This window comes from Lynx rufus, unplaced genomic scaffold, assembly GCF_022079265.1.
Source record: "Lynx rufus isolate CCGP_SWC_20201006 ecotype Redwood Valley unplaced genomic scaffold, mLynRuf1.p SCAF_13, whole genome shotgun sequence".
Classification (NCBI taxonomy): domain Eukaryota; kingdom Metazoa; phylum Chordata; class Mammalia; order Carnivora; family Felidae; genus Lynx; species Lynx rufus.
The window spans coordinates 65930716-65954356 of NW_025814827.1; positions in this window are offsets into that span (position 1 = coordinate 65930716).

Sequence of the window (23641 nt, forward strand, 5' to 3'; positions counted from 1 at the left end):
CTGCTTCAGATTCTGTGTCTCCCTCTTTGCCCCTCTCTGTCTCTCTGTCTCTGTCTCTCTTTCAAAAATAAAATAAACATTAAAAAATATTAAAGGATCTCTCATAGACTCATGCGTGTAGCAATATGGATTTCCAAAGAAGTGACATGTCATGTAGTATATTCCAGAATGCTCTTTGACCAAAGTACATTTTTTATCTGTGCATATGTGTGTGTGCATGTATCCATGTGTTTTCTAAGTGAGATAGTTGATGTGTCAATAATTAATAAAACTCATTAGCTACTTATAATGTTAAACACTAGACAGAAGTAGATTAAGTGGTTTTTGAAAAGTTTATGGACACTAGGGTAATAACTGAAACATATTTTTTGTTGCAGGTTTTCAGGTAGATTTAGGACTTAAAGTTAATCTGAAGAGTTAATATATGAACACAGGGTATGCCAAACTCTCACTCCCTGATCAAACTTTATTCAGGCCTCTCTGAGGCCTCTTTTCAACTAGGTCTCAACCTTGGCTCTGTTATGTCTTTGGCCTGCCCAGCCAAGTATTAGCAAGATCCTGCTAAGTCAGTTTAGCCAGAATGCTCCCACTCTTAATATCTGATCACCCTTGATATGTGATGAAGTATCTCAAGGCCCACCCTGGATGTCTAAGTCCTTGGGCTGTCTTCAGCAAGAATCCTGTTAGGCCACTTTAGCAAGATTCCTCCTACCTTTGATCCTTTGATGTCTCTTAGTAATTTACCATCTACTAAGCCCCTCATTCTGCTCCTTGGCTATAAATCCCCAGCTGTCTCAGCTGTATTCAGAGTTGAGTTCCATCTATCTCCCTTATTGCAATACCCCTATTGAAGTGTTTTTGATGAAGTCTTCCTTACCATTTTCACGAGTGTCAGAGGAGTTTTTTTTTTTTCTTTAACAGATAGGTAATACTTTTTTTGTTCTTGATGTGGATCACTGCCAAATGCGAAAGCTTGTTCGTTCTTTTGGAGATATATGTGAAAAAGCTTCAATAACACTTCTCCATGTTGTACTTGTTAGACAGGATGAAGCATTCTATTCAAGAAAGAAGTCAGTGGGGATGAAGAAGAGACAATTTTCTAGAATCAACTATTTAAATATATACAATAGAAAACATATCAGAGTGTGAATATATAACATATTTTCTCAGAGTTGATTATATGTTAGAAATAACAACTGAATGAGCATTAGAAATAACAGTTCAATGTATTTCATAATTAACCTCTGAGTTCTCACTATTTTCTAGGATCTATATTCAACACTGTATGAATATATTTTCATGCAACACTCATAACAGTTTTATGTGATAATAACCATTGTTATTATATCAGTTTTGCTACACAGAAAGGGTGAGCAGTTTTCTAATGTCTTTATCCCATACCAGGAGGGGAATGACTCTAGAGAATTTGAACAGTCATTTCAACTGAAACAATAACAAATGAATTCAAAAGGCCTAGAAGTTGAGAGTAAATGACAAAGTAAAGAATGAAAGCTTGGCACTATGTGTTTGTTGAAATTTCCCCTTAAGGGGAATATGGCGGCCTGCCAATGCCAAGTGAAAAGCAGGCTGTTTGAATTGAATGTACGTATTCAAATGATGAGGTACTTGCTAGTCATTACAAAAACACATGTTTCTTGCTGATTCATGTGAGGGGAAATTATAAAGTCCAAAACAATTGGGAATTAAACACTAGTGAATTTTTAAGAAGGAAGCAAGGGAATTTGAGGGAACAGGTGCTATTTTCCCATTTCTTTTAAATCTGTTTGAAAGAGGATGGATGAAATAGTGGGTGAACTATATAGATATAATTAAAGCAAATGACTGAATTTTCTAAATGGTGACTAATGAAATAAAAATGAAAAGCTGCTATTCTGTAAAGAAAATTAATGATTTTGAAAAGAGATTCGGTGGGCCGATCAAGATGGCTTTAAGGTAAATTTTAAGATAGGAGAGAAAAAAAAGTCCAGCCAAAACAAAAAATGGTGTGTTCGAAGCATAGATGTGTTTAACTACCTGTTCCCAAACCCTTCAGATCAATCCAAATCTGCTTAGTGATTTGTGCAGACTCACTTTACCATAGGTTTTAGGACCACGCCTTCTTTTAGGTGGAATGGAGCAAGTTCTGGACCAGTAGTTCAAACTTCCAAATTGACTTAGCTAATATCATCTCTCCTTTTATCCCAGTTCCAAAATGAACCATTTCTTTGTTCCTTATCAAAACTTGTACCCCAATTTCAGTAATTAGATAATATTCCTATTTTATTACACCATTCCCTAGCTCCCAAACTCCAGTTTCTACTTCTACTAGACAACTTTTCTATGTAAATCATTGCCTACTGTCACAGACAAAAACAAAATAAAAAGAAGAGGCTTAATTATCCCTATTGAAAACAAGGTAGGAATTTTTGTTTTCATGGTCTTTACTAAGAGCATTTACATAGAAAATTTGTAATTTTAAGTTATTTCTCTGTCTTTGAAATGTATGCAAATATTTTTATATTTTTAATTTTTAAAAAATATTTTTTTATTTTGAGAGAGAGAGCACATGCACAAGCAGGGGAGGGACAGAGAGAGAGGTAGGGAGAGAATCCCAAGCAGGATCTGTGCAGTCAGCACAGAGCCTGACATGGGGCTTCATCCCAGGAGATCATGACCTAAGCTGGTATAAAGAGTCAAATGCTTGGGGCGCCTGGGTGGCGCAGTCGGTTAAACGTCCGACTTCAGCCAGGTCACGATCTCGCGGTCCGTGAGTTCGAGCCCCACGTCAGGCTCTGGGCTGATGGCTCAGAGCCTGGAGCCTGTTTCCAATTCTGTGTCTCCCTCTCTCTCTGCCCCTTCCCCGTTCATGCTCTGTCTCTCTCTGTCCCAAAAATAAAATAAACGTTGAAAAAAAAAAAAAAGAGTCAAATGCTTAACCCAGGTCCCCCTATGCAAATCTTTTTAAAAATCTAATCAAGCTGGTCCAGAAATCTTTGGTAAGGACTTGGGAGCCATATCTCTGAAATATAAACATCAAGGGAAATAGAGGGGCTATCTCCCAACTTTTCTGGGAAAATTAGAGCCTACCTCCACAGGATCCTGGCTCTAAGTTTCAAACCACCTCTTGTCATAATGAGCATAAGGAGAAGTTTATTTTCCCTTTAAACTTTTATTTTTTTAATGTTTATTTATTTTTGAGAGAGAGGGAGAGAGAGAGACAGAGCAGGAGTAGGGGAGGGGCAGAGAGAGAGGGAGACACAGAATCTGAAGCAGGATCCAGACTCTGAGGTGTTAATACCGAGCCCAATGCAGGGCTTGAACTCCCAAACCTCGAGATCGTAACCTGAGCTGAAGTTGGATGCTAACTGACTGAGCCACCCAGGTGCCCCTATTTTTCCTTTCAATTAACTGATACAGATAGTCACCCCAATTACCAGGTGAATTTAGGATAAACTCTGTGTAATAAATGGATGCTGTTAAAACCTCTTACTTGAAGACCACTTATCTTGAGAACATGTATATAATTCTTTGTAACTTGCTTGGCTATATGAGGGGTAAGATTTCTTCCTGTCTGCAATCTCTTAGCATATTGTCTGTGATGCACATCACATTCTGGGTTAATGCTTATTACATAACAAAATTGTTGTCTTTCTCTTCTATATTTGTGGAGAGGTTTTCTAGTTTGGGGGAAAAATTTTGTTTTTAATTATGTTTTCCCAACATTATTCCCTGCCTTCATATTCTGCTGATGCTTCAACTGTTTATGTAGACTTCCCCTACCCCCCATAATCTGTCTAATATATTGCTCCACTCCCAATTTGGTCATTCAGCCCTGGTTGTGAATAATGGAAATATATTTCACACAGTAAAAAATACTTATAGGAAGACAAATTTTGCCAGTTTCTAAGTGATAGGAACAAGAAGACTGATAAATAATATTTAGGGACTCAGACATCTATATGAATACCAGCAAACAAAAAATTTACCAAAACAGAAAGCAAATGTTATTTCATGTATACCACTGCAGTGTGGTAGAATCATATCAATGGACATAAGTTAGCTTTTGAAAAGCTTAAGTAGCTTTTAATAAAATGAATTTATTTTTGTAAATTTTCAACATGAGTATGGAACTTGAGTGGAACAGAATTAGTGTTACAAAGGGAGAGCAAGTAATGATGAAATTATAAGCAAATATTATAAACTGTTCAGTGAAATCCATCATATTGAAACCAAAGAGAAGGGTTGTGTCCATTTGTGTGTCTGTGTGTAATGGAATGATGACTAACTAGGGTTGGTCAGGAGTATAGCCAGGGATATAAAGAAAGTCAATGGAAACAATAGGACTGTACAGGAAATTCTTTGATGATCTAATATTTTAAAAAGAAATGGAAAGAGAAGGTTTTCTTTTTATTTTTTTAATATTTACTTATTTTAAGAGAGAGAGAGAGAGAGTGTGTGTCTGTGTGTGTGTGTGAATGCAGGAAGGGCAGAGAAAGAGGGAGACACAGATTCTGAAGCAGGCTTCAGGCTCTGAGCTCTCAGCACAGATCCCAACATGGGACATGAACCCATGAACTATGAGATTGTGACCTGAGCAAAGTCAGATGCTTAACCAACTGAGCCACGCAGGTGCCCTTGAAAGAGAAATTTCTAAATAACATTTAGGAAAATGGATAGGATAGTAAGTACCTAGTGAAAACTTCTAAATGGTAGTAAAAACCTGGTAGGATCATCTTAGGAAACAAAAATCTTAAAACTAGTTGAGCCTTGATTTCATAGATATGAAATGTTTACATTCATCTCTGTAGAAAGCAAGAAGATGGCAAGGAAGGGGGAACAGATTGACAGTAAAAATGACAGAGATATCACTGAGAAGGACAATTACTGAAATTGTATTTCTTCCATTTTCTCCAATAAGGAGAAGGGTCTTAAAAGTATACAGGAAATAATAAACAAATGTTGAAAAAGTTCTTCCTTCAGATTAGCTGGGGAGCTAATAATAAATTTGTATACATTTACAGCCAAATAAATAAATTATTCAGAACTCTGAAGAAAGTTTGATAAATGACCTTAGGATTTTAGTTAGAAATGCATGGAGATGAGGACAGGATCCAGAAAACTGGGATATTGGCAGATGTTACTCTGACTTACTAACAGGGCAACTGCTTAAATTAATCCCTTAATATACTCTCTGAATACTCACCTGGTAGAAGGTTTATGAGGCCTAGGAAAGAATGTGACATAGAGTGAAAGACTGTAGAAAGAAGCCAGTAACAACTCTGAAGAAAATGTCATGCCAAATTAACCTCATTTTTGTTTTTTTGTTTTTTTTTTTTTTTTTTTTTTTTGTGGCAAAGTTGTTATATAACTGAGCAGGAGAATACCATACATATGGTAATTTTGAAGCATTTGACAAAGAATTCTTTAGAGTAAGAGGGAGAAATGTTGGCCACATGTAGTGGGTTAAACAGTAGAATAGTGAATGTTAGTCTCTCTGGGACAAAGTGGAAAGAAATCTCTAGAAGACTTCTATATTACTTTTTCCTTGGAAGAGTAAAATTTCAAAATTAAATGAAAATACGATTGTCATAGAATGTGCATGTTAAATGGGAAGAGAGTAAGACAAAAGGCAACAGAGTTTGTATTCAAATTAATTGGAAAGCTCACTTAAGTTGAAGGGTTTTTAAATGATGAAAGAAAAAATAAAGACTCAATATTAGATCTTGTATTTCTCCTTAAAATACATTTTACACCTTGGGATGCATGGATGGCATGGATGGCTGAGTTGGTTAAGCATACAACTTCAGCTCAGGTCATGATCTCATGGTTTGTCAGTTCGAGCCCTGCATCAGGCTCTGTGCTGACAGGTCAGAGCTCAGAGACTGGAGCCTGCTTCAGATTCTGTGTCTCCCTCTCTTTCTGCCCCTCCCCAGTTCACACTCTGTCTTTCTCTCTCTCTCAGAAATAAACATTAAAAAATTTATAAAAAATACATTTTACACCTTTACGATGAAAAAATATTAATTCTGTAGAAATTTATTTTTTTTGAGTAGCTGATAGTATGGCCTATACTGTCAGATTAATCTGATTTCAAAATCTGTGCTTTCTCTTTTCTAGTGATTTTTGGCAGCTTAAGCAAAGAAGTAATTATTGATCATAATTTTAAATCATCCTTATACCCTACTGTGCTCTTCTGTTCTGTAGAACCCTATGCATCTCTTTACCTTAATAATTATCACATTGGAAATATGGTTTGACAACTTTTTCTATTACATGTAAGCTTTTAGAAGGCAGAGGTGACGTTTTTGCTTCTATTTTATGTATCTAGTGTAAGAACCATGCTTTGATTATGTTAAGTGCTTGATAAATGCTTCTGAAACTGAACTGAGCCATTGATATATGGGTTTCCCCTAAAAGCTAACTTTCTTGGTTGAATTACTAGAAAGGGAATGTCCAAATCATTTAAATTAAGTACCTTTATGTACCCTTTACTGTTAAATTGTATCAGCAGTTGTGGTTTTAGGTCTGGAAGTGAAATTTGAATAGGGATCTTGATGAACAAGAAAGCTTCAAAAGTAAGGTAACTAGGATGATGAGTTTATGAGAGGAATGGTGGAAGGCTCTATCCGATGAAGACATGAATCTAGTACTAAATATGTGGGGGAAAGGGCATATACCATGTGTCTGAGTTCCTCCAAAGGCAGCTATGAGAGAGACAGCTCATTATTAGAAGGAAATCTATAAACATATTGGGGTTTGATTGATTACAAAATGTTTCAACTGTTTCCTTCTTTTATTCATAATCTTTTCAATACGACTTTTCAACTTATTTCATCAAGAGGTGAGGGGCCCCTGGGTGGCGCAGTCGGTTAAGCGTCCGACTTCAGCCAGGTCACGATCTCGCGGTCTGTGAGTTCGAGCCCCGCGTCAGGCTCTGGGCTGATGGCTCAGAGCCTGGAGCCTGTTTCCGATTCTGTGTCTCCTTCTCTCTCTGCCCCTCCCCCGTTCATGCTCTGTCTCTCTCTGTCCCAAAAATAAATAAACGTTGAAAAAAAAAATTAAAAAAAAAAAAAAGAGGTGAGGTCTTATTCTCATCCTTTGAATCTATACTGGCCTTATGATTTGCTTTGTCTACTAGACTATGGCAGAAGAGATGTGGGCATTATCAGCTTAGTGCACAAGGGGCCTGCAACACATTCTCAATCTCCCAGCCCTGTGGCTGCCATGTGGATAAGCCCAAGCTAGATTGTTGGGAATGAGAGGCCATGGGGAGCAGAGCTGAGCTAACTTATTCAGCGCAACAGAGGCTCTAGACATTTGAAAGTGTCTATCCCAAATTATCAAATTGACCCATAGCTCCAGCAATTGAAAGATCCATGAACAGGGCCTTCTAGCCCTCATGTGTTCTCAAAGACTTGAGCTAATTAAATGCTTCTTATTGTAAGCCTCCAAATTGGGAGGTGTGGGTTGTTATTCAACAATACCTGATAAACCTATGCAATCATGAAATAAGCAACTGCCTATGATAATGACTATGTCTATCTGAATACCACTGGAAGTCAATAAATGCTGTAGGAGGACAAATTATATTGGGTGGAATACATGGAAGATAATGTTTATTTTTCTTAAAACATGAGGTTATCCAATTTCATTGTATCCTTAAAAACTAATGGGATTACTTGCTTAGGATAATATAGAAGCAATCTCATCTTATTTTTCTAATCTTTAAACAGTAATGTATAAAAGTACCCAATCACTTAATTGAGTGTTATTGCCAGAGTTTTAAGTTAAACCAATAATGCTTATTAAAATAAAAACTTCCAAAACTTTTACACAAAGAAATAATCCCTGAGTTAGAATACATAAATTATAACAAAGCTATTAAATCAAGTTTATGAAATAAAATTATAAAATATAGCTAGAGTAAACTTCCACAAAATACCATAGGAATGATAATATAGTGTTTCAGTATTGTTGACAGCACTTCCTTCCACTCTCTTTTCCTTTAGGGCTCCTCTAGGTAATACTTCACTATCCACAATAGCAAAACAATTTGTTGAAGAATGAAAATTTTATCAGACTAGCTCATTTAATTTTCACAATACTAATCATTATTTCTGGTGTTCTAAATTAACAAGGTATTGTAAACATTGATCTGAAATTTATATTATCAGTGTTATTAAATTAAAAATACTGTACTCATTATACAGAATTTACTTTGTGGGTTTACTTGATTAATATTGTGTCAACTTTCAGAATCTTTTGAAAAAGTCACAAACTAGGCAAAAAGAAATCTATTGGAGAATTTCTCATTCCTGACAAATGATGATGTATTGGCAGATTTTCTCATTCAATGGATCATTAAAATGTCAAATTCATGATATTTTTATTTAATTAATTGAATGTGATATTCAGGCAACAGAGTCTAAAAGCTTTTTGTTTTTGTAGAACAGCAGATGTTCATGCTACTCCACGATGGACAAGATGTTCTAGAGTAAAATAAACCCATACCCCTGGATATTATAGAAATGGATAATAAAGTTGCCTAGGTGGTTCAGTCAGTTAAGCATCCAACTTTGGCTCAGGTTATTATCTCACAGTTCGTGATTTCAAGCACAGCAACTGGCTCCATGCTAACAGGGCGGAGCCTGCTTGGGATTTTCTCTCTCTCTTTCTCTCTCTCAGTTCCTGTCCCATTCTCTCTCTCTCTCTCTCAAAATAGATAAACTTAAAAAAAAAAAAAAAGCAATGGATAATCAAACAGCTTAAAGTCATATCTCTTTCCAAGAAATTGAGATCTGGATCACTTCCAAGGGAATATTTTGACTACTAAGAGACAACATGGCAGCCTCAGTAAATCTGGAATTGGATAAAGGATTACACTGTATATGGAAATTCCCTGTAAGAATACTTTATTCAGAATACTAGAAAAAATGAAATCTCCTTTCATATTAGAGACTTGTATAATTCCAGACTCTTGATGAATATATTCTTTTCCTGAAAGTAGTCTCTAGGAAAAATATCTTACTTAGGATACTCTTTTAAGTATTAAATCATATGTATATCAAATATGATGTTGCCACCTCTTCTGTGATGTGATTATCTTTGCTGAGAATCAGTTCCCCAAGGAGAAGGTAAACATTCTAGAATATCCAGTAATGATCATTAAATTGATATGAATTCATTTTAATACAGGAAATTAACTCTCTCCTATTATGTGCCTATCTTTGAGAAGGTTGTCTAGAACAAGTAAATCGAGATAGTCATGTCTTACGAAATGTGACACAGGGCAACACATTCATTGTCTATGACATTTAAAGAGAGTCATAAAACAGAAGTAGCTCAAATATCTTCATCAATCAAGGAAATAGATGAAAAGACAGAATTTCAAGGATGTTTTTTTAAGTACTAAGTAGGTAAGCTATATTACGGGTGAGAGTTGAACTGTTCAGCAACTTTTTTGTGATTTTTGCACTATGCACATTACCAAATAACGCAACAGACTCTCTTTGGTATCTCCATTGCTTAAACTGTACTGAAACTACAAAAGCAAGAAAAAATATGCTCCCTACACTAGCTTTAAGTAATGACTCTATCAAAGAGAAAATTTATACCCATCATTTCTTATCTGTTGGACTTGCATGCAGCCAGCTCAACATTGGTCGTTTACAAACTAGGGTCAAGGACTAGGTAAAGTTGAGGACTAGCATGATCTGTTATTAATCTCTTGGGCTAAACTTAAATCACTTGAAGTATTTGCAAAAGTAATCACTTACTAAATTGCCTCCGTTTAACAATATGTTGTTATTTCCTAAGAAAGATTACTATGTGTTAAAAAGGACTGATTTTTCTAAAACAGATAATATTAAACAATTTATATTAATGTATAAAATATACACATAAATGAGGATGCCATTTTTTATATTTAATTCATTTTTATACATTTATATATTCCTTTAGAATTAAAAAAATAGTCTCATATAAATAAGATTTTACATAGCTTAGTATAGGTATCTCTGATTTTAAAAAATTTGTTTTAAAATTTTTTAATATAATTGACATTGTTTGGAAATACAGGTGGTTCTCTTTATCAGGTTATCTTTCTAGGATTTGATTAAATATCACATGACATATTTTGTAAATCAAAAATCAATATTTATTAAAATAATAAACAAGTAATTTTTTCAAAAATTTTTAATGTTTGTTTAATTTTGACAAAAACAGTGTGAGCAGGGGAGGTGAAGAAAGAGAGAGAGAGACACAGAATCCGAAGCAGCTTCCAGGCTCTGAGCTGTCAGGACAGAGCCAGACGCAGGTCTCAAACTCACAGAGGGTGAGATCATGACATGAGCCAAAGTTGGACGCTTAACCGACTGAGCCACCCGGGCGCCCCAATAAACTTACTTTTTAATAGCTTTTCTAAAATTTCTACTTCACAAACATTTGAGCGAGTTTTTTTTAATGTTTATTTAGTTTGGGGGGGGAGGGAAGGACAGAGAGAGAGTGAGAAAGAGAGAGTCCCAAGTAGATTCTGTGCTACTAGCACAGAGCCTGACTCTGGGCTCATTCACAAGAACCATGAGATCATGACCTGAGCTCAAATCAGGAGTCCAATGCTTAACTGACTGAGGTACCAAGTGCCCCCATTTTAGTGTAGTTCGATGTATTTTCACAGTGATTGCTCTCTATTTACTGCAACTGAGAGGTTAAGATAAACTAACATTTATAATGTGGTTTACAAACTGTTCTAAGGCTTATAGTTTTATTTAGTTTGTACCACACATTTGTGATGTATGTGTTATGACACTTTAAAGAGGTATAGGTAAACACTTAAGGAGGTTGATCTATCCTTTATAGCAAAATGATTGCTTTAATACTAAATAACATACCCTTTTTATTAAAGTATATTTCTTTTCTTATCTAGAAAAAACCCCTTCTATATGTCACTTAACACATCAGGGAATGATAAATGATTTTCATCAAATTTTAGAGAGTAAGTGTGGCTATGGTGTTATATACAATATTCCCATTGGGGGTCCTGAGGATAGGTCCTTGGGGAGATGAGAGAGCAGTCTGCTGAGCAGAGACTGATATGCGTTAGAGTTGTTTTCCACTTGGGCTGGGGTGAGCCTGTGTAGCAGTGCTTGAGGAAATTTAGTAGCAAGCATTTATTTATTTAAAGACAAGTAATGTTCCTCATTAGTAACACTGGGGAGGCCAACTAGCAATATAAAAGGATTTTTCCTCCTTCTTTTGACAAGATCTTCAAATAACTATTTCTGTCTGTAAAAACCATTTTTCTTTACAGTGGAAAATATCTCTATGTTTAATAAGTCCCTCATGGTTACAACATATGCTACAAAATTAGTGTCTTAAAAGTGTTGTGGGCTTCGAGCCATCCCTGAGAAACACCAAGTGCAGGCAATTCCTGCTGGAGCATTGAATATTTTGGAAAATATAAAAGTCAACAACAGTTTTATCTCCTTCCCTATGCCTGACCATCACTCAAAACATAAAAATAAAAATTATGAAAGTGCACTCATTATACTTCATGACAGACCCCTTACAAGAGGCAAAGTTAGTTGATTACTCATTCAGCCAACATTTAATCAGGACCTACTTCCACTCCTGCAATATCGAATATTAGTATGTGAGAGTTGACTCTGTAAACAAGGTAGTTTTCATTTTACATTCAAAATCAAATACCTCTGACATACATTGGCCAATCTCATGTATTTTAAAAGGAAAAAGATACAAAATATATGTTCACAGTCTACTATGTGGCCACAATGGAACTTATTTAGAAATGATTAACAATAAATGACCCAGGAAAACATTAAATACAACACATCAAAATAAATCATCGGTCAATAAATAAATCACAAGAAAATTCGACAATATTTGAAACTGGAAGATAAGAATATACAACATATCAAAATACTATTATTTGCTACAAAAGCAATCCTTAAGGGGGAGTTTAGAGCTTTAAACCAGTTGAAAAGAAGAAAGTCCCAAAATTAATGGCCTAAGGTCTCTTCTTCATGAAGCTAGAGACTGAAGAGCAAAGTGAAATTGAAGTAGAAGGAAGAAAATTATAAATGTAAGGGGAACAGTCAAGAAGATAGATAAACATGGAGAAAATTAACAACGCAAAAGTTAGCATTAGTTCTTTATAAAGATCAACAATATTGATAAACCTCTAGTTAGTTTGATCAAGAAACTTAGATGAAGTGGATAAATTCCTTAAAAAATGCAAGAGCCAGTGGCGCCTGAGTGGTTCAGTGGGTTGAGCGTCCAACTTCGGCTCAGGTCATGATCTTGTGTTTCATGGGTTAGAGCCCTGAGTTGGGCTCTGTGCTGACAGCCCAGAGCCTGGAGCCTGCTTTGCATTCCGTGTCTCCCTCTCTCTCTTCCCCTCCCCCACTCATGCTCTGTCTCTCAAAAATGAATAAAAGTTAATAAAAAACAATTAAAATAATGCAAGATTCAAAGCTGACATAAAAATAAAAATATAAAGCCATTGTTTATTAAATAAATGGAATTCGTTAGCAAAACCACCTCTAGAAAGAAAACCTTAGTCCCAGATTGTTTTACTAATGAATTCTGTAAGTGAAGGAGAGAACAATGCCAATCTTAAACAAATTGTCCAAAAAAAAAATTCTAAAAAAATGAGGAGGGACTATTGTACAACCTAATTTACAAGTCCTAATTCTAATAACATGGCTCTAATAACATAACTGTTAACTCTAGTAACAAACCCTGTCAAAGGCATTATAGTAAAAGAAAGTCATAAATTGGTATCCCTCGTGAAGATAGATATAAAATTCCTAATAAATTCTAGCAAATTAAATTCAAAAAGAGATAAAACTAATATACTATGATCAAGTAAGATTTATCTCAGGAATGCAAGATTAGCTTTACATTTGAAAATGTATCTATCTATGTTATTACCTTTGGCAAGAGAATAAAGGAGAGAATCCACAAAATAATTTCAGGATGCAGAAAAAGCATTTGACAAAACTCAACCTCCATTCATGACAAAGAACACTCAGCAAATTAGAAATAAAAGGGAATTTCCTTAAGCTGATAAAGAGTATCTATGAAAAAATACAGTTATAGTTAATTGTGACAGACTGAATGCTTTCCTCCAAAAATTGGGAAAAATTAATCAAGAGTGGCTCTTTTCACCACTTTTATTATTTTTATTTAACTTTGCACTAGAAGTCTTAAGTGTTGCCAAATGGCAAAAAATAAATAAATAAATAAAAAATGTAGAGATTTAAAGAAATAAGCAAAACTGCCTCTGTTTTATAATTATATGATTATTAACTGGATCCCAAGGAATCTACAGCAAATTAGAATTTTGCAAGGTTTCTTGCAAGGACACAAAATTAATATAAACAAATTAGTATCATTTTATATTCCTGCAGCAAACACTCAGAAAATTAAATAAAATGAAAACAATTCAACTCAAAATATCTTTTAATCTCAAAAAACAATCGTTTAAACTAATAAAGTACTTAGAAATAAACCTAACAGAAGTCACTCAAGTTCATTACAGTGAAAACCACAAAACATGATTAAGGAAAATGAAAATCCTAAATAAACTGAGAGATAAATTCTATTCTATTGTATTCTATTGTATTCTATTCTATTCTATTGTAAAACTCAGTGTTATAAAACTACCAATTCTTTTAAAATTGATTAATGCAATCACAATGAAATTCCTAGTAGACATTTTTTACACATATTGTCAAGCTGATTCCTAGATCTATATGGAAATACAAAGGATCTAGAATAACAAAAGAAACTTTAAAGAACAAAGCTGGAGGGCATGTTTTAATTTTAAGACTTAGTGTGAAACTTAGAATAATCAAAATGTTGTTTTGATAGTGTATGAAAGGAGAATTATAGATTAATGGAACAGAATAGTTGATACAGAAATAGGTTCACACATATATTGTTGATTTTCAACCAAGAAACCAATGCAATTAATGGGAAAAAGTAAAGTCTATTGAATGATTGGATAATCATAATTTTAAAAATGAACATTAACCCTGAACTCACAGATGTTATGTAATAGCTAAAGTAAACAATTCCTAAGGTGCCTGGGTGGCTTAGACGATTAAGTGTCCGGCTCAATTTCAGTTCAGGTCATGATCTCTCAGTTTGTGAGTTCAACCTCCACATGGAGCTCTGTGATGACAGTGTGGAGCCTGCTTGAGATTCTCTCTCTGTCTCTCTCTCTCTCTCTTTCTCTGCCCCTCCATTGCTTGCCCACTCTCTCTCTCTCTCTCTCAAGATAAATAAACATTCATACATACATACATACATACATACATACATAAAAACAATTCCTAGAAGAAAACCAGGAAGAAAACCATTTTGACCTTTGGTAGGCAAAGATTTCTTAGATAGAACCCCACATGAACAATAAAAGAAAGTATTGATAAATTAGATCTCATCAAAATTAATTTTTTTCATTTATTTTACTTAAATCTTAAAGCTGTAACAAAAATTACAAATTTCAAGTAGGTGAATGATTTTAATGCCACAATTTACAAATGCCCCAAAAGATTACATCTTATGTTGATTTCAAATATTAGAAATTGTTCTTTAATGGAAATACTTAATTGCCAAAGTAGGTTCTCATAAAAGGAGAAAGATGACAAAGTTTTGATTTTAGAGGTTCTGGCAAGGGTATTTTCTAGTAGATAAGACCCATTCATCTCATTAGCATCATAGATGTAGCAGACAACCACAGAATACATTTTGATTTGAAATATATTGTGACATCTTCTCTTTCATAATGCATATTTAACCATTAGGTTAATTCTTTCCTGTTGTCATTATCTCCACAATGATTTTTGTTAAAATAAATCTATAAGCAGATTGGCCCATGCTACAATACAGATACTCCTTTTGTACTCCATTTACTACTTCAGAGAGAGCAAAAATAACAAGGACATAAAATATTAGTGGAATTTGAACAACTAGTGAGCAAAATGCTAGAAACAGCATTATTAGTACCTTTGAAACAATATACAGGACAAAGTTCTTTTTCATCATGTGACTCAAAGAAACAGAATAGAATTCATGGACTCTAGAAATCATACTGCCTCTTTTTGAAACCCACTTTATTACTTCATAGCTGTGTGACCTTAAGAAATTTATATAACCTCTCTGTGCCTCAGTTTACTTATATGTAAAATGGAGATGATATTTTTATGAAGACTAATATGAGTATTATTTATAAAGTTCTTTGAAATGTGTCTGGCACAAAATAAACGTCTATAGATTTTTATTAATTTCTTGAAATGTAAGTGAAAATTACAGACTTTCATTTCAGTAACCAATTAATATATGATTCTATAGAATGTGTGGTTTAAAATCCATGGAAAACACTACATGTTAATATAAATTAAATCCTTGGAAGTAAGTTATATCTTAGATATAACTAATACTTCCTCTTGAGCAAGTTCTATCCCATGAGATGATCATTATTTAAGTTTTATAGGTTAATTTGCAAATTAGGGCAGGCAAATATCAAATGTAGAAGTTTTCCTGTATTTAATGCAGAATGAAGACTCATCAGTAAAACCAATCAACAAACAGCAGGGCAAACATGTATGCTGGCACTTAGTTTTCTGCAGATTCTGTCAACTGATTAATTGTATTGCTTCCCAGATAAAAAGAGACCACCCTTCAGTTTTCATCAAAATTTAATAGGTTTCAGGATTTATAGGATCACATGGGGTTTTTATTGCTACTAGGATAGGACTTACTTATTGAACACTTGAAATTTTAAAAACATGTTAAAAATCATGGGTTATCCATCTTGCAATGAAAAGGCCTTTTACAATGACTTTTATTATCACTTAATGTATACTTTATAGTTTGATATTGAGATATTAGGAAATAAAGACACCTGAGTATCCATAGGACAATATTTGAAATATATATATTTCCCGAGTGGTGTGCTTTGGTGCATTGATTAAAGATGGTTCTCCAAATTATTTTAATGCTTCCAATTTTCTAGTCTTTTAAGATTTCCAATCCAAATTTAGTCTTTATGAATGTCAGAAGCAAAAACTTCTAACTGCCTGAAGTCTGAATACATGAAAGTGCCTTTGTTAAAGTTTGAAAATCAAGGTAAAAATTAATTCTAGCTAGAAATTGTAGGTATAGAGGATGAATTCAAGAAATCCCTGGTGCATTTTAATGACTGACAAAGGAAAGAGGATAAATACAATATTAATTTTATGAGTTTTTTTATGCTTGAGTAAACATAAAAATTTGTAATTATATTTACAGGGCTTGGCTGTGTTGAAAGATAAGGGATAATTACATTCATGCCTGATGGGAAAAATACTGCACAAATTATACAGGTTTTGTATGTTAACAGAACTGTAATATTAGGAAATTCAATCAAATGTTAATTAATTACAAGAAAAAGTGCTATCTATGAATGTATGACAGCAAAAAAATCTATATATTTTAGGAATTGAAAGCATTTCATTTTTCTTTCTATTATAATTTCTTATGTCATACTTAAAATATGGCACAATTAAGTTTTTACATCAGGCAGATAATTATAATTTAAATAATATTTATGCAGCTTTACTGGATAGATAAAATATAAAACTATGAGACTAAATTTTAGTCTTTACACAGGCTATATTATCATTATTTACATTGTAAATTATGGGTAGATTTTTTTTTTACCTTATAGTTTCTATACTGATAGTTCCAGGAAAATGATATTTTTCTAAATATGCTTATAAATGTATTTATTGATTGTTGTAATGTCTTTTTCTATGGTTACATTTATATATGTAACAAATTCAACATTTAAGATAGTTAACTTAAAAAAGTATATTTTCTGAATGTTGATCTGTTTTAAAGACTTTAGCAAATATAGAACAAATTTAAATATAACAAGAATTATGGAAATAATTACAATATTAAGAGAGTCTCGTTTAGTCCAGCAAATTTAAACCATATATTTCTGCTCTTTATTCTTTTATGAGTGCATGTGTGTTATCTAATGAAGACAAATTGGACTATTTTATCATTCTTGCAACATCACTGCCTGCTGCGATTTATCTTGAGTGTAAACAGGGCAAAGTCTTCTAAATATGTGAGGTATTGTGTTTACCAATAATAGGTATCGTACAAACAGCATTAATGTGTTCAACAAATATTCTGAGTGCGCCAACCTATATGCAAAGAACTTTTACAGATGTAGAGACGCAAAGGAAACAGTCACCTTGAGTGGCTTTGACTTGGAGTGCTGAATATAAAACAAAATCAAGATGAGGTCATTTTAAAGAACAGTGAAAATCTTGTGCAAATTGAATGCTTGGTTGATTTTATTTGTTTAAATGGATCCATATGTTTTGCATTTACTTTCAAAATTCAAATATTCATTTGTTTCTATTCTGATTAAGCTGAATAGAGGCACTTTATGGGTAGTTATTTTAAATGTGTTCATTTTTTTAAATAATATCTTGTGAGTAAGGAAAGCAGTAGATTTAGTAGAGATGTGGCATTTGGATTTTCTGTTTTCTTGCTCATAAAGTATGTTCTATATCATTTTAATATTGCTGTGTATAATTTAGGAATTTACATACAGTCAAATGTAATCAAGATTACAATAATGTTTAATTTGGGAATAAATTCCTAACATGTATATTTGGTTCCATTGACCAACAGTTTTATCTATAGATATATGTGTGTTTTGTTTTACTTATTGACTATGTCTAACAAAAACTGGTAGCTGATGATCATACCTTGATTAAAGCAGCTATTTACACAAAGCTAGTGACTCACTGGCTTGGTTTAGGCACTGAAATAGAAATTATTATTTTTATAAAAATTTGAAACTGCCTCTTTTTTTTTGTAAATGAATATCAGTGAGGCTTATTTATGACATAAAAGGAGATTGCTTGACAACCTGCATCTCTTTGAAATTGACCTTGTCAATTTCATGTTTAATAGACCCAAAGTGCTAAAACCAGAATATTCCACTGCCTTTTGGCTCTATGGTTTCTAGGTCTCCCAGCTGTGCCAATAGCCAGCCTATGGTGTGACTTAGCTGGTGTGTTCTTTTTCAACCAATCTTAAGTAACTGAAAAGTTCCCATGTACAAGCAGACTATGTAAATTCCTATTATTTATATTACCACACATTCCATTGTTTATGTATATTTGCTATAGTCCTTAAACATATGCATAACTTTTGAGCTGTGACAAATAAAAGAGATACACTATTTTACCATTTTATGCTTACCTTTTGATATTTTAAAACACTCTATATCAAGTAACTAGAAAATTCAAAACTGCAGAGAGGCTCAGAGAAAAAGTAAAGACTAATTTACAGGTTTTCCTGCAATTTGGTTACCCTCACTTCATTTTAAATTAATCACCAGTTTCTGATTAACTGATTATTGGCAGACTTTTAGGGATGCATGAAACACAATGTGTGAACATTTGGCATCTTTGTTGGATTCTTGCCTTCCAGTTTGTTTATAGTGGATTGTGACTCATCTTCACTACAATGCAATCTGAAAAATGAATATTTCTGTATTGTTTTAGTTTTTACATATGACAATTTTAGAAGCTTAAGATAAATCAAACTGATTTTCTGTCTGGAATAATAATTCAGTGAGTTGGTTGTTAATTGTAATTATAACACAATGCATTCATACAGAATTCTGAGGACACTCAGCAGCTGTCAAGGGTTCATGTCATGTTTGAAGCAACAAATCCTGGACTTAGAGGACCTGTGTTCAGATATAGGCATGTGGTATTTCACAGCAATTTTAGATTAGGCGCTAGAGTTGATCTATGTAAGTGTAGAATGTTTTATATGATTCTGAAAGTTTATGAGTATTCACTCAACTAATAGTTGTTTAAGAGGCACCTGGGTGGCTCAGTCATTAAGCATCTGACTTTGGCTCAGGTCATGATCTCACTGCTCATGGGTTCAAGCTCCACTTCCGGCTCTGTGCTAACAGCTCAGAGCCTGGACCCTGCTTCAGATTCTGTATCTCCGTCTCTCTCTGTCCACCCCCCAGCTCTCTGTCTATGTCTCTCTCAAAAATAAATAAATATATTTTTTTAAAAAGTTGTTTAAAACTGGTCATTTTTATCCTATTAAGATAGTTTGAAAAAACTTTGTATTTTTGATGGGTAGAGGGATGGATGAAATAAATGTAAGAATATTAGGAGTACATTTATCTTGATGAGCACTTAGTAAGATATGGAATTGTTGAGTCACTATACTGTACACCTGAAATGGATATAATACTGTATGTTAACGACACTGGAATTAAAAGTAAAAATTAAAAAAACATAAATTTTCCTCAAAAAATAGCACAAAGAAACAAAGTTTATACAGTATAAAATTTTACTTTTTTTCTGGAAATGCTAATATCTGTTGAGACTAGAAATAAAAATTGTAAGTATTGTACAACTATCTTAATTTAATTCAACAGATATTTTTTAAAGTTTATTTATTCTGGGAGAGACAAGAGACATTACAAGTGGGAAAGGGGCAGAGAGAGAGAGAGAAAATCCCAAGCAGGCTCTGAGCTGCCAGCACAGAGCCCCCTGTGGGGCTTGAACCAAAGAAGCTGTGAGATCATGACCTGAGCTAAAACCAAGAGTTGGATGTTTAATAGACTGAACCACTCAGCCGCCCCAACATAGATTATTTTTTTCGCTTTTATATTTTTAAGACATTTGACTATTTGTTATAAGAAAATTCAAAAATGAATAAAACATGATTCTTATTCTAAAAAAAAAAACCTTTGTATTTTATGATTATATAAAATGCAGGCAACAAGAATTTAAGGAGATGTATCATGCCAAAACTTCATCACCTAGAGATAAATATTAACATTTGGTGAGTTTAATTCTAGACTTTTTTTCTCTGCATATACATTTCTTTGAATAAGTAAGCAAAATAATTTGACTAAATACAATAATTGTATTGCCAAAGTATAAAAGTTTTATTTCATAGCATTAAAAAAAGAAAAAGTAACTGAAATTAAGTGTATCAATTACTCTTTAGATAATGTTTTCCTTAAAATAAGGAAGATTCATTTCTAAAATACCTCTCTAAGAGTAAAGGGACATGAAAAATGCTAGCAGATATAGGTAATTAATTTTGCTTTCTTTAAATACATTTTTCAGTTCAGAGCAGACATTTACTATCTTCTGGTATGAAATGAAAGGAATTGAGTACACATTTACCTCCACCTTATTTGTGCCCTGACATTCCAATTATTTTCCATTATATTTTTACTTTTTTAAGCTTGCCAGTGTTGATAATATTTGCAAGTTATTTGTGATCATGATTCATACATTTGTTTACATATGTTTCAAATAATTTAAAATAAATTTTTTTTTTAATTTTTTTTTTCAACGTTTATTTATTTTTGGGACAGAGAGAGACAGAGCATGAACGGGGGAGGGGCAGAGAGAGAGGGAGACACAGAATCGGAAACAGGCTCCAGGCTCCGAGCCATCAGCCCAGAGCCTGACGCCGGGCTCGAACTCACGGACCGCGAGATCGTGACCTGGCTGAAGTCGGACGCTTAACCGACTGCGCCACCCAGGCGCCCCTAAAATAAATTTTAACACATATTATCATATTTCCATTTGGCTGTTCTTTTCTCCACTCCTCACCCCCACGTTTTTGCTCATCTATGCATAGGTCTTATTTTAAGTTCTTTTTGGTTATTATTCATCTTGAATAATAGTAGGTTTATTTGAGATATGGTTAAAATAGTATAGTGTGGAAAGGGTGGGAGATTTTGTAAAATGGAAGCATGAGTAGTTCTAATTAAAGTTCATCTGGAATATTCTTTAATCAAATACAATGACTTTGGTACCGAGGGCACACCACGTTTCACTTTGGGGCCACTGTGCCTCACAGAAATACCCCTTAATTCCCACAGCTTCTGGATTGTGATTGGTGGACAGACGTTTTCCTTTATCTTTTATCCTGCGTTATCTAGGCATTTCTCTATTATATTTACAACTTGAATTTTTTTATATGCAGATATTAATAATCTTGAAATGGCTTGAAAAAGAAAATCATGGGAAGATTATAAATTAGAAATATTACAAAGTTTAATGAGATAAATTCTAACAATTTTCTAGAGTGTTTTATGAGATCAGAGATACCATATCATATAAGCACATATTTAGAAGTAAAATATGTAAATTAGTTTAAATAGTTCAGATATTTTCTGCTGAAATATCTGGAAGTATTGCCAAGCAATGTGATCTGGATTCAATTTAATGTACAACAGGAATCCATCTATTATTATTTTGTTTCAATATTATGACAACATTATACTCGTGGTTTACAATTTTTCACACATCCTTGTGTAGGGAACAAAGACCCTGCCTTCTTTCAGGTAATGCAATTTTCCTTGTGTTTCTCTGCCTTTTATTTAAAGGATTATGTTTTGTTAACATTTTCAAGGTTTGTTACTTATTGTTCATTAGGATTATTTGAATGCATGAAGCCTTATGCCTGCTGTGAACAGTATATGCAAGTCTAGTGTTACACCTTGACTGCTAGTGACATTGATTTATTTTACAAGACGTAAGAATATTTATAGAACCAAATGACTATAAAATCTCTGTAGCTAAATGAATATCTATGTCTCCACCCACTTTGTCTTGCAATGGCAATTGAAATTTTCTTGCCTTATAGACAAAAGAGTATTAACCTAGAGAATAAGCTGTTAATATTATTTTTCTGCAGATGAAAGCCTCTATAAGGGCTATATGTTCATCTATTTTTTAAGGACCTTACCTATGAAATATCATAATATGTATAGACTTCTTGTTCAATCTCTTTGAGAGAGTATAAAATATATGTATATGTTCATATAATTTAGGGTGACATTTGTTGCTTATTAAAACAAAGTCTTGAACAATAAAAAAACAGGCAATTCTTAATTCTTATTTCTATTATTATTCATATTTTTATATCAAAAGGATATGAATTAAGCATTTGTATGTTATGATGGCTTTCATTTTCCTACAGAACCTTAAAACTATGGGATTATAATAATGAATATCTGAGAAAAGAAATACCCTATATTACTTTTCTCATATAAGTGTCATCTATATTATATATAATACATAGACACTCTTCTAAATATTATGTTGCTGATTCAATTTAATTTTATTTAATACTCACTGATGCACTTATTTTAAATTATCCTCTTATGGAAAGAGGAGAATTTATTTAACAATTTTTCCATTATTCAGAATCATCAAGACAATCTATGTCTTAGATAATGAAGTTCCAAAGACCTATCTTTTAACTAATTATTATTACTTTATATAATTTCAGATGTGGGTGTACATCAAGATGAATAAAGAATATGAGTGAAGACAATATTTAATCATTTTAGAAAATTTGGGAAATGTAGAAAAATATAAGAAAATGAAAATATACATAATCCTATCATTCAGTGAGAACCAGTGTTAATACAGGAAAATTTTCTTCCATTGTTTCTTTCCCAATAGATAGATAGATAGATAGATAGATAAACAGACTATACTATATATTACAATATGAATTTATAATTCCCATTGAATAGAATTTATCCTGTATATACTACATAAATATTATGTATTTCTTACATACATTTGTATATAGGCTCTTTTGTATGCTTATTTTTTTACTTAGTGTTATAGAATTGAATTTGATGTTTTGAAAAAAGTTGTGTCACTTAGACAAATTGACTATATGACTTTGGCCTTTCTTTCTATTCATGAAATTCCGTGTTTGCGCAGACTTTGAGAGAGTCAACTCTCTTTCTTCAAACAAACAGGACATTATTATGCCCATCTCACAGATAGGACCTTAAGATCTAGATATGTAATTGAATGATTCAAGTAAATAAATAATGATGGAATGTGGGGATGAAGGGGTTAGCTACCTGCATTCTGCTGATTTTTTTAAAGCTTATTTATTTATTTTGAGAGAGACAGAGACAGTAGGAGTGGGGGAGGGGTAGAGAGGGAGACAGAGACTCCCAAGCAGGCTCTGCCCAGTCAGCACAGAGCCCAAGGTAGGGCTTGAACTCACAAAACCATGAGATCATGGCCTGAGCCGAAACCAAGAGTCAGACGCTTAACCAACTGAGCCACCCAGGCATCCCAGCATTCTGTGGATTTATGTTCCCTTAACATGGATCTGTACAATCTCTTCTTACCAGTCTTTTATATTTCTCTCAGAATTCCATAACCGATTATAATTCGAAGAGATAGAATATAAGAGAACTTCCTCTTTGCACTTTTACTTTGAAATATGCAACATACCTGTACAGTCAAGCAGAAAATGGCTAATTTAGGGCTGACAATATAGAACTCCTAAATAATAGGATTAATTACTTTTATATGCAACTGAATTCTTGATTAACATTTTCCCACCCAGTCCTTTATTATAACATTGTATTTAACCACAGCATTCATTTGTTCTAAAATTACTTTTGTTGACATTTTGTCAGTTCTCAATATATGGACAAGAGGAGCTCTTAGGTTTAATTATAGACAAATATATACATTCCATTTTAAAAACTGAAAGTCATAATTTGCAAGAATACACC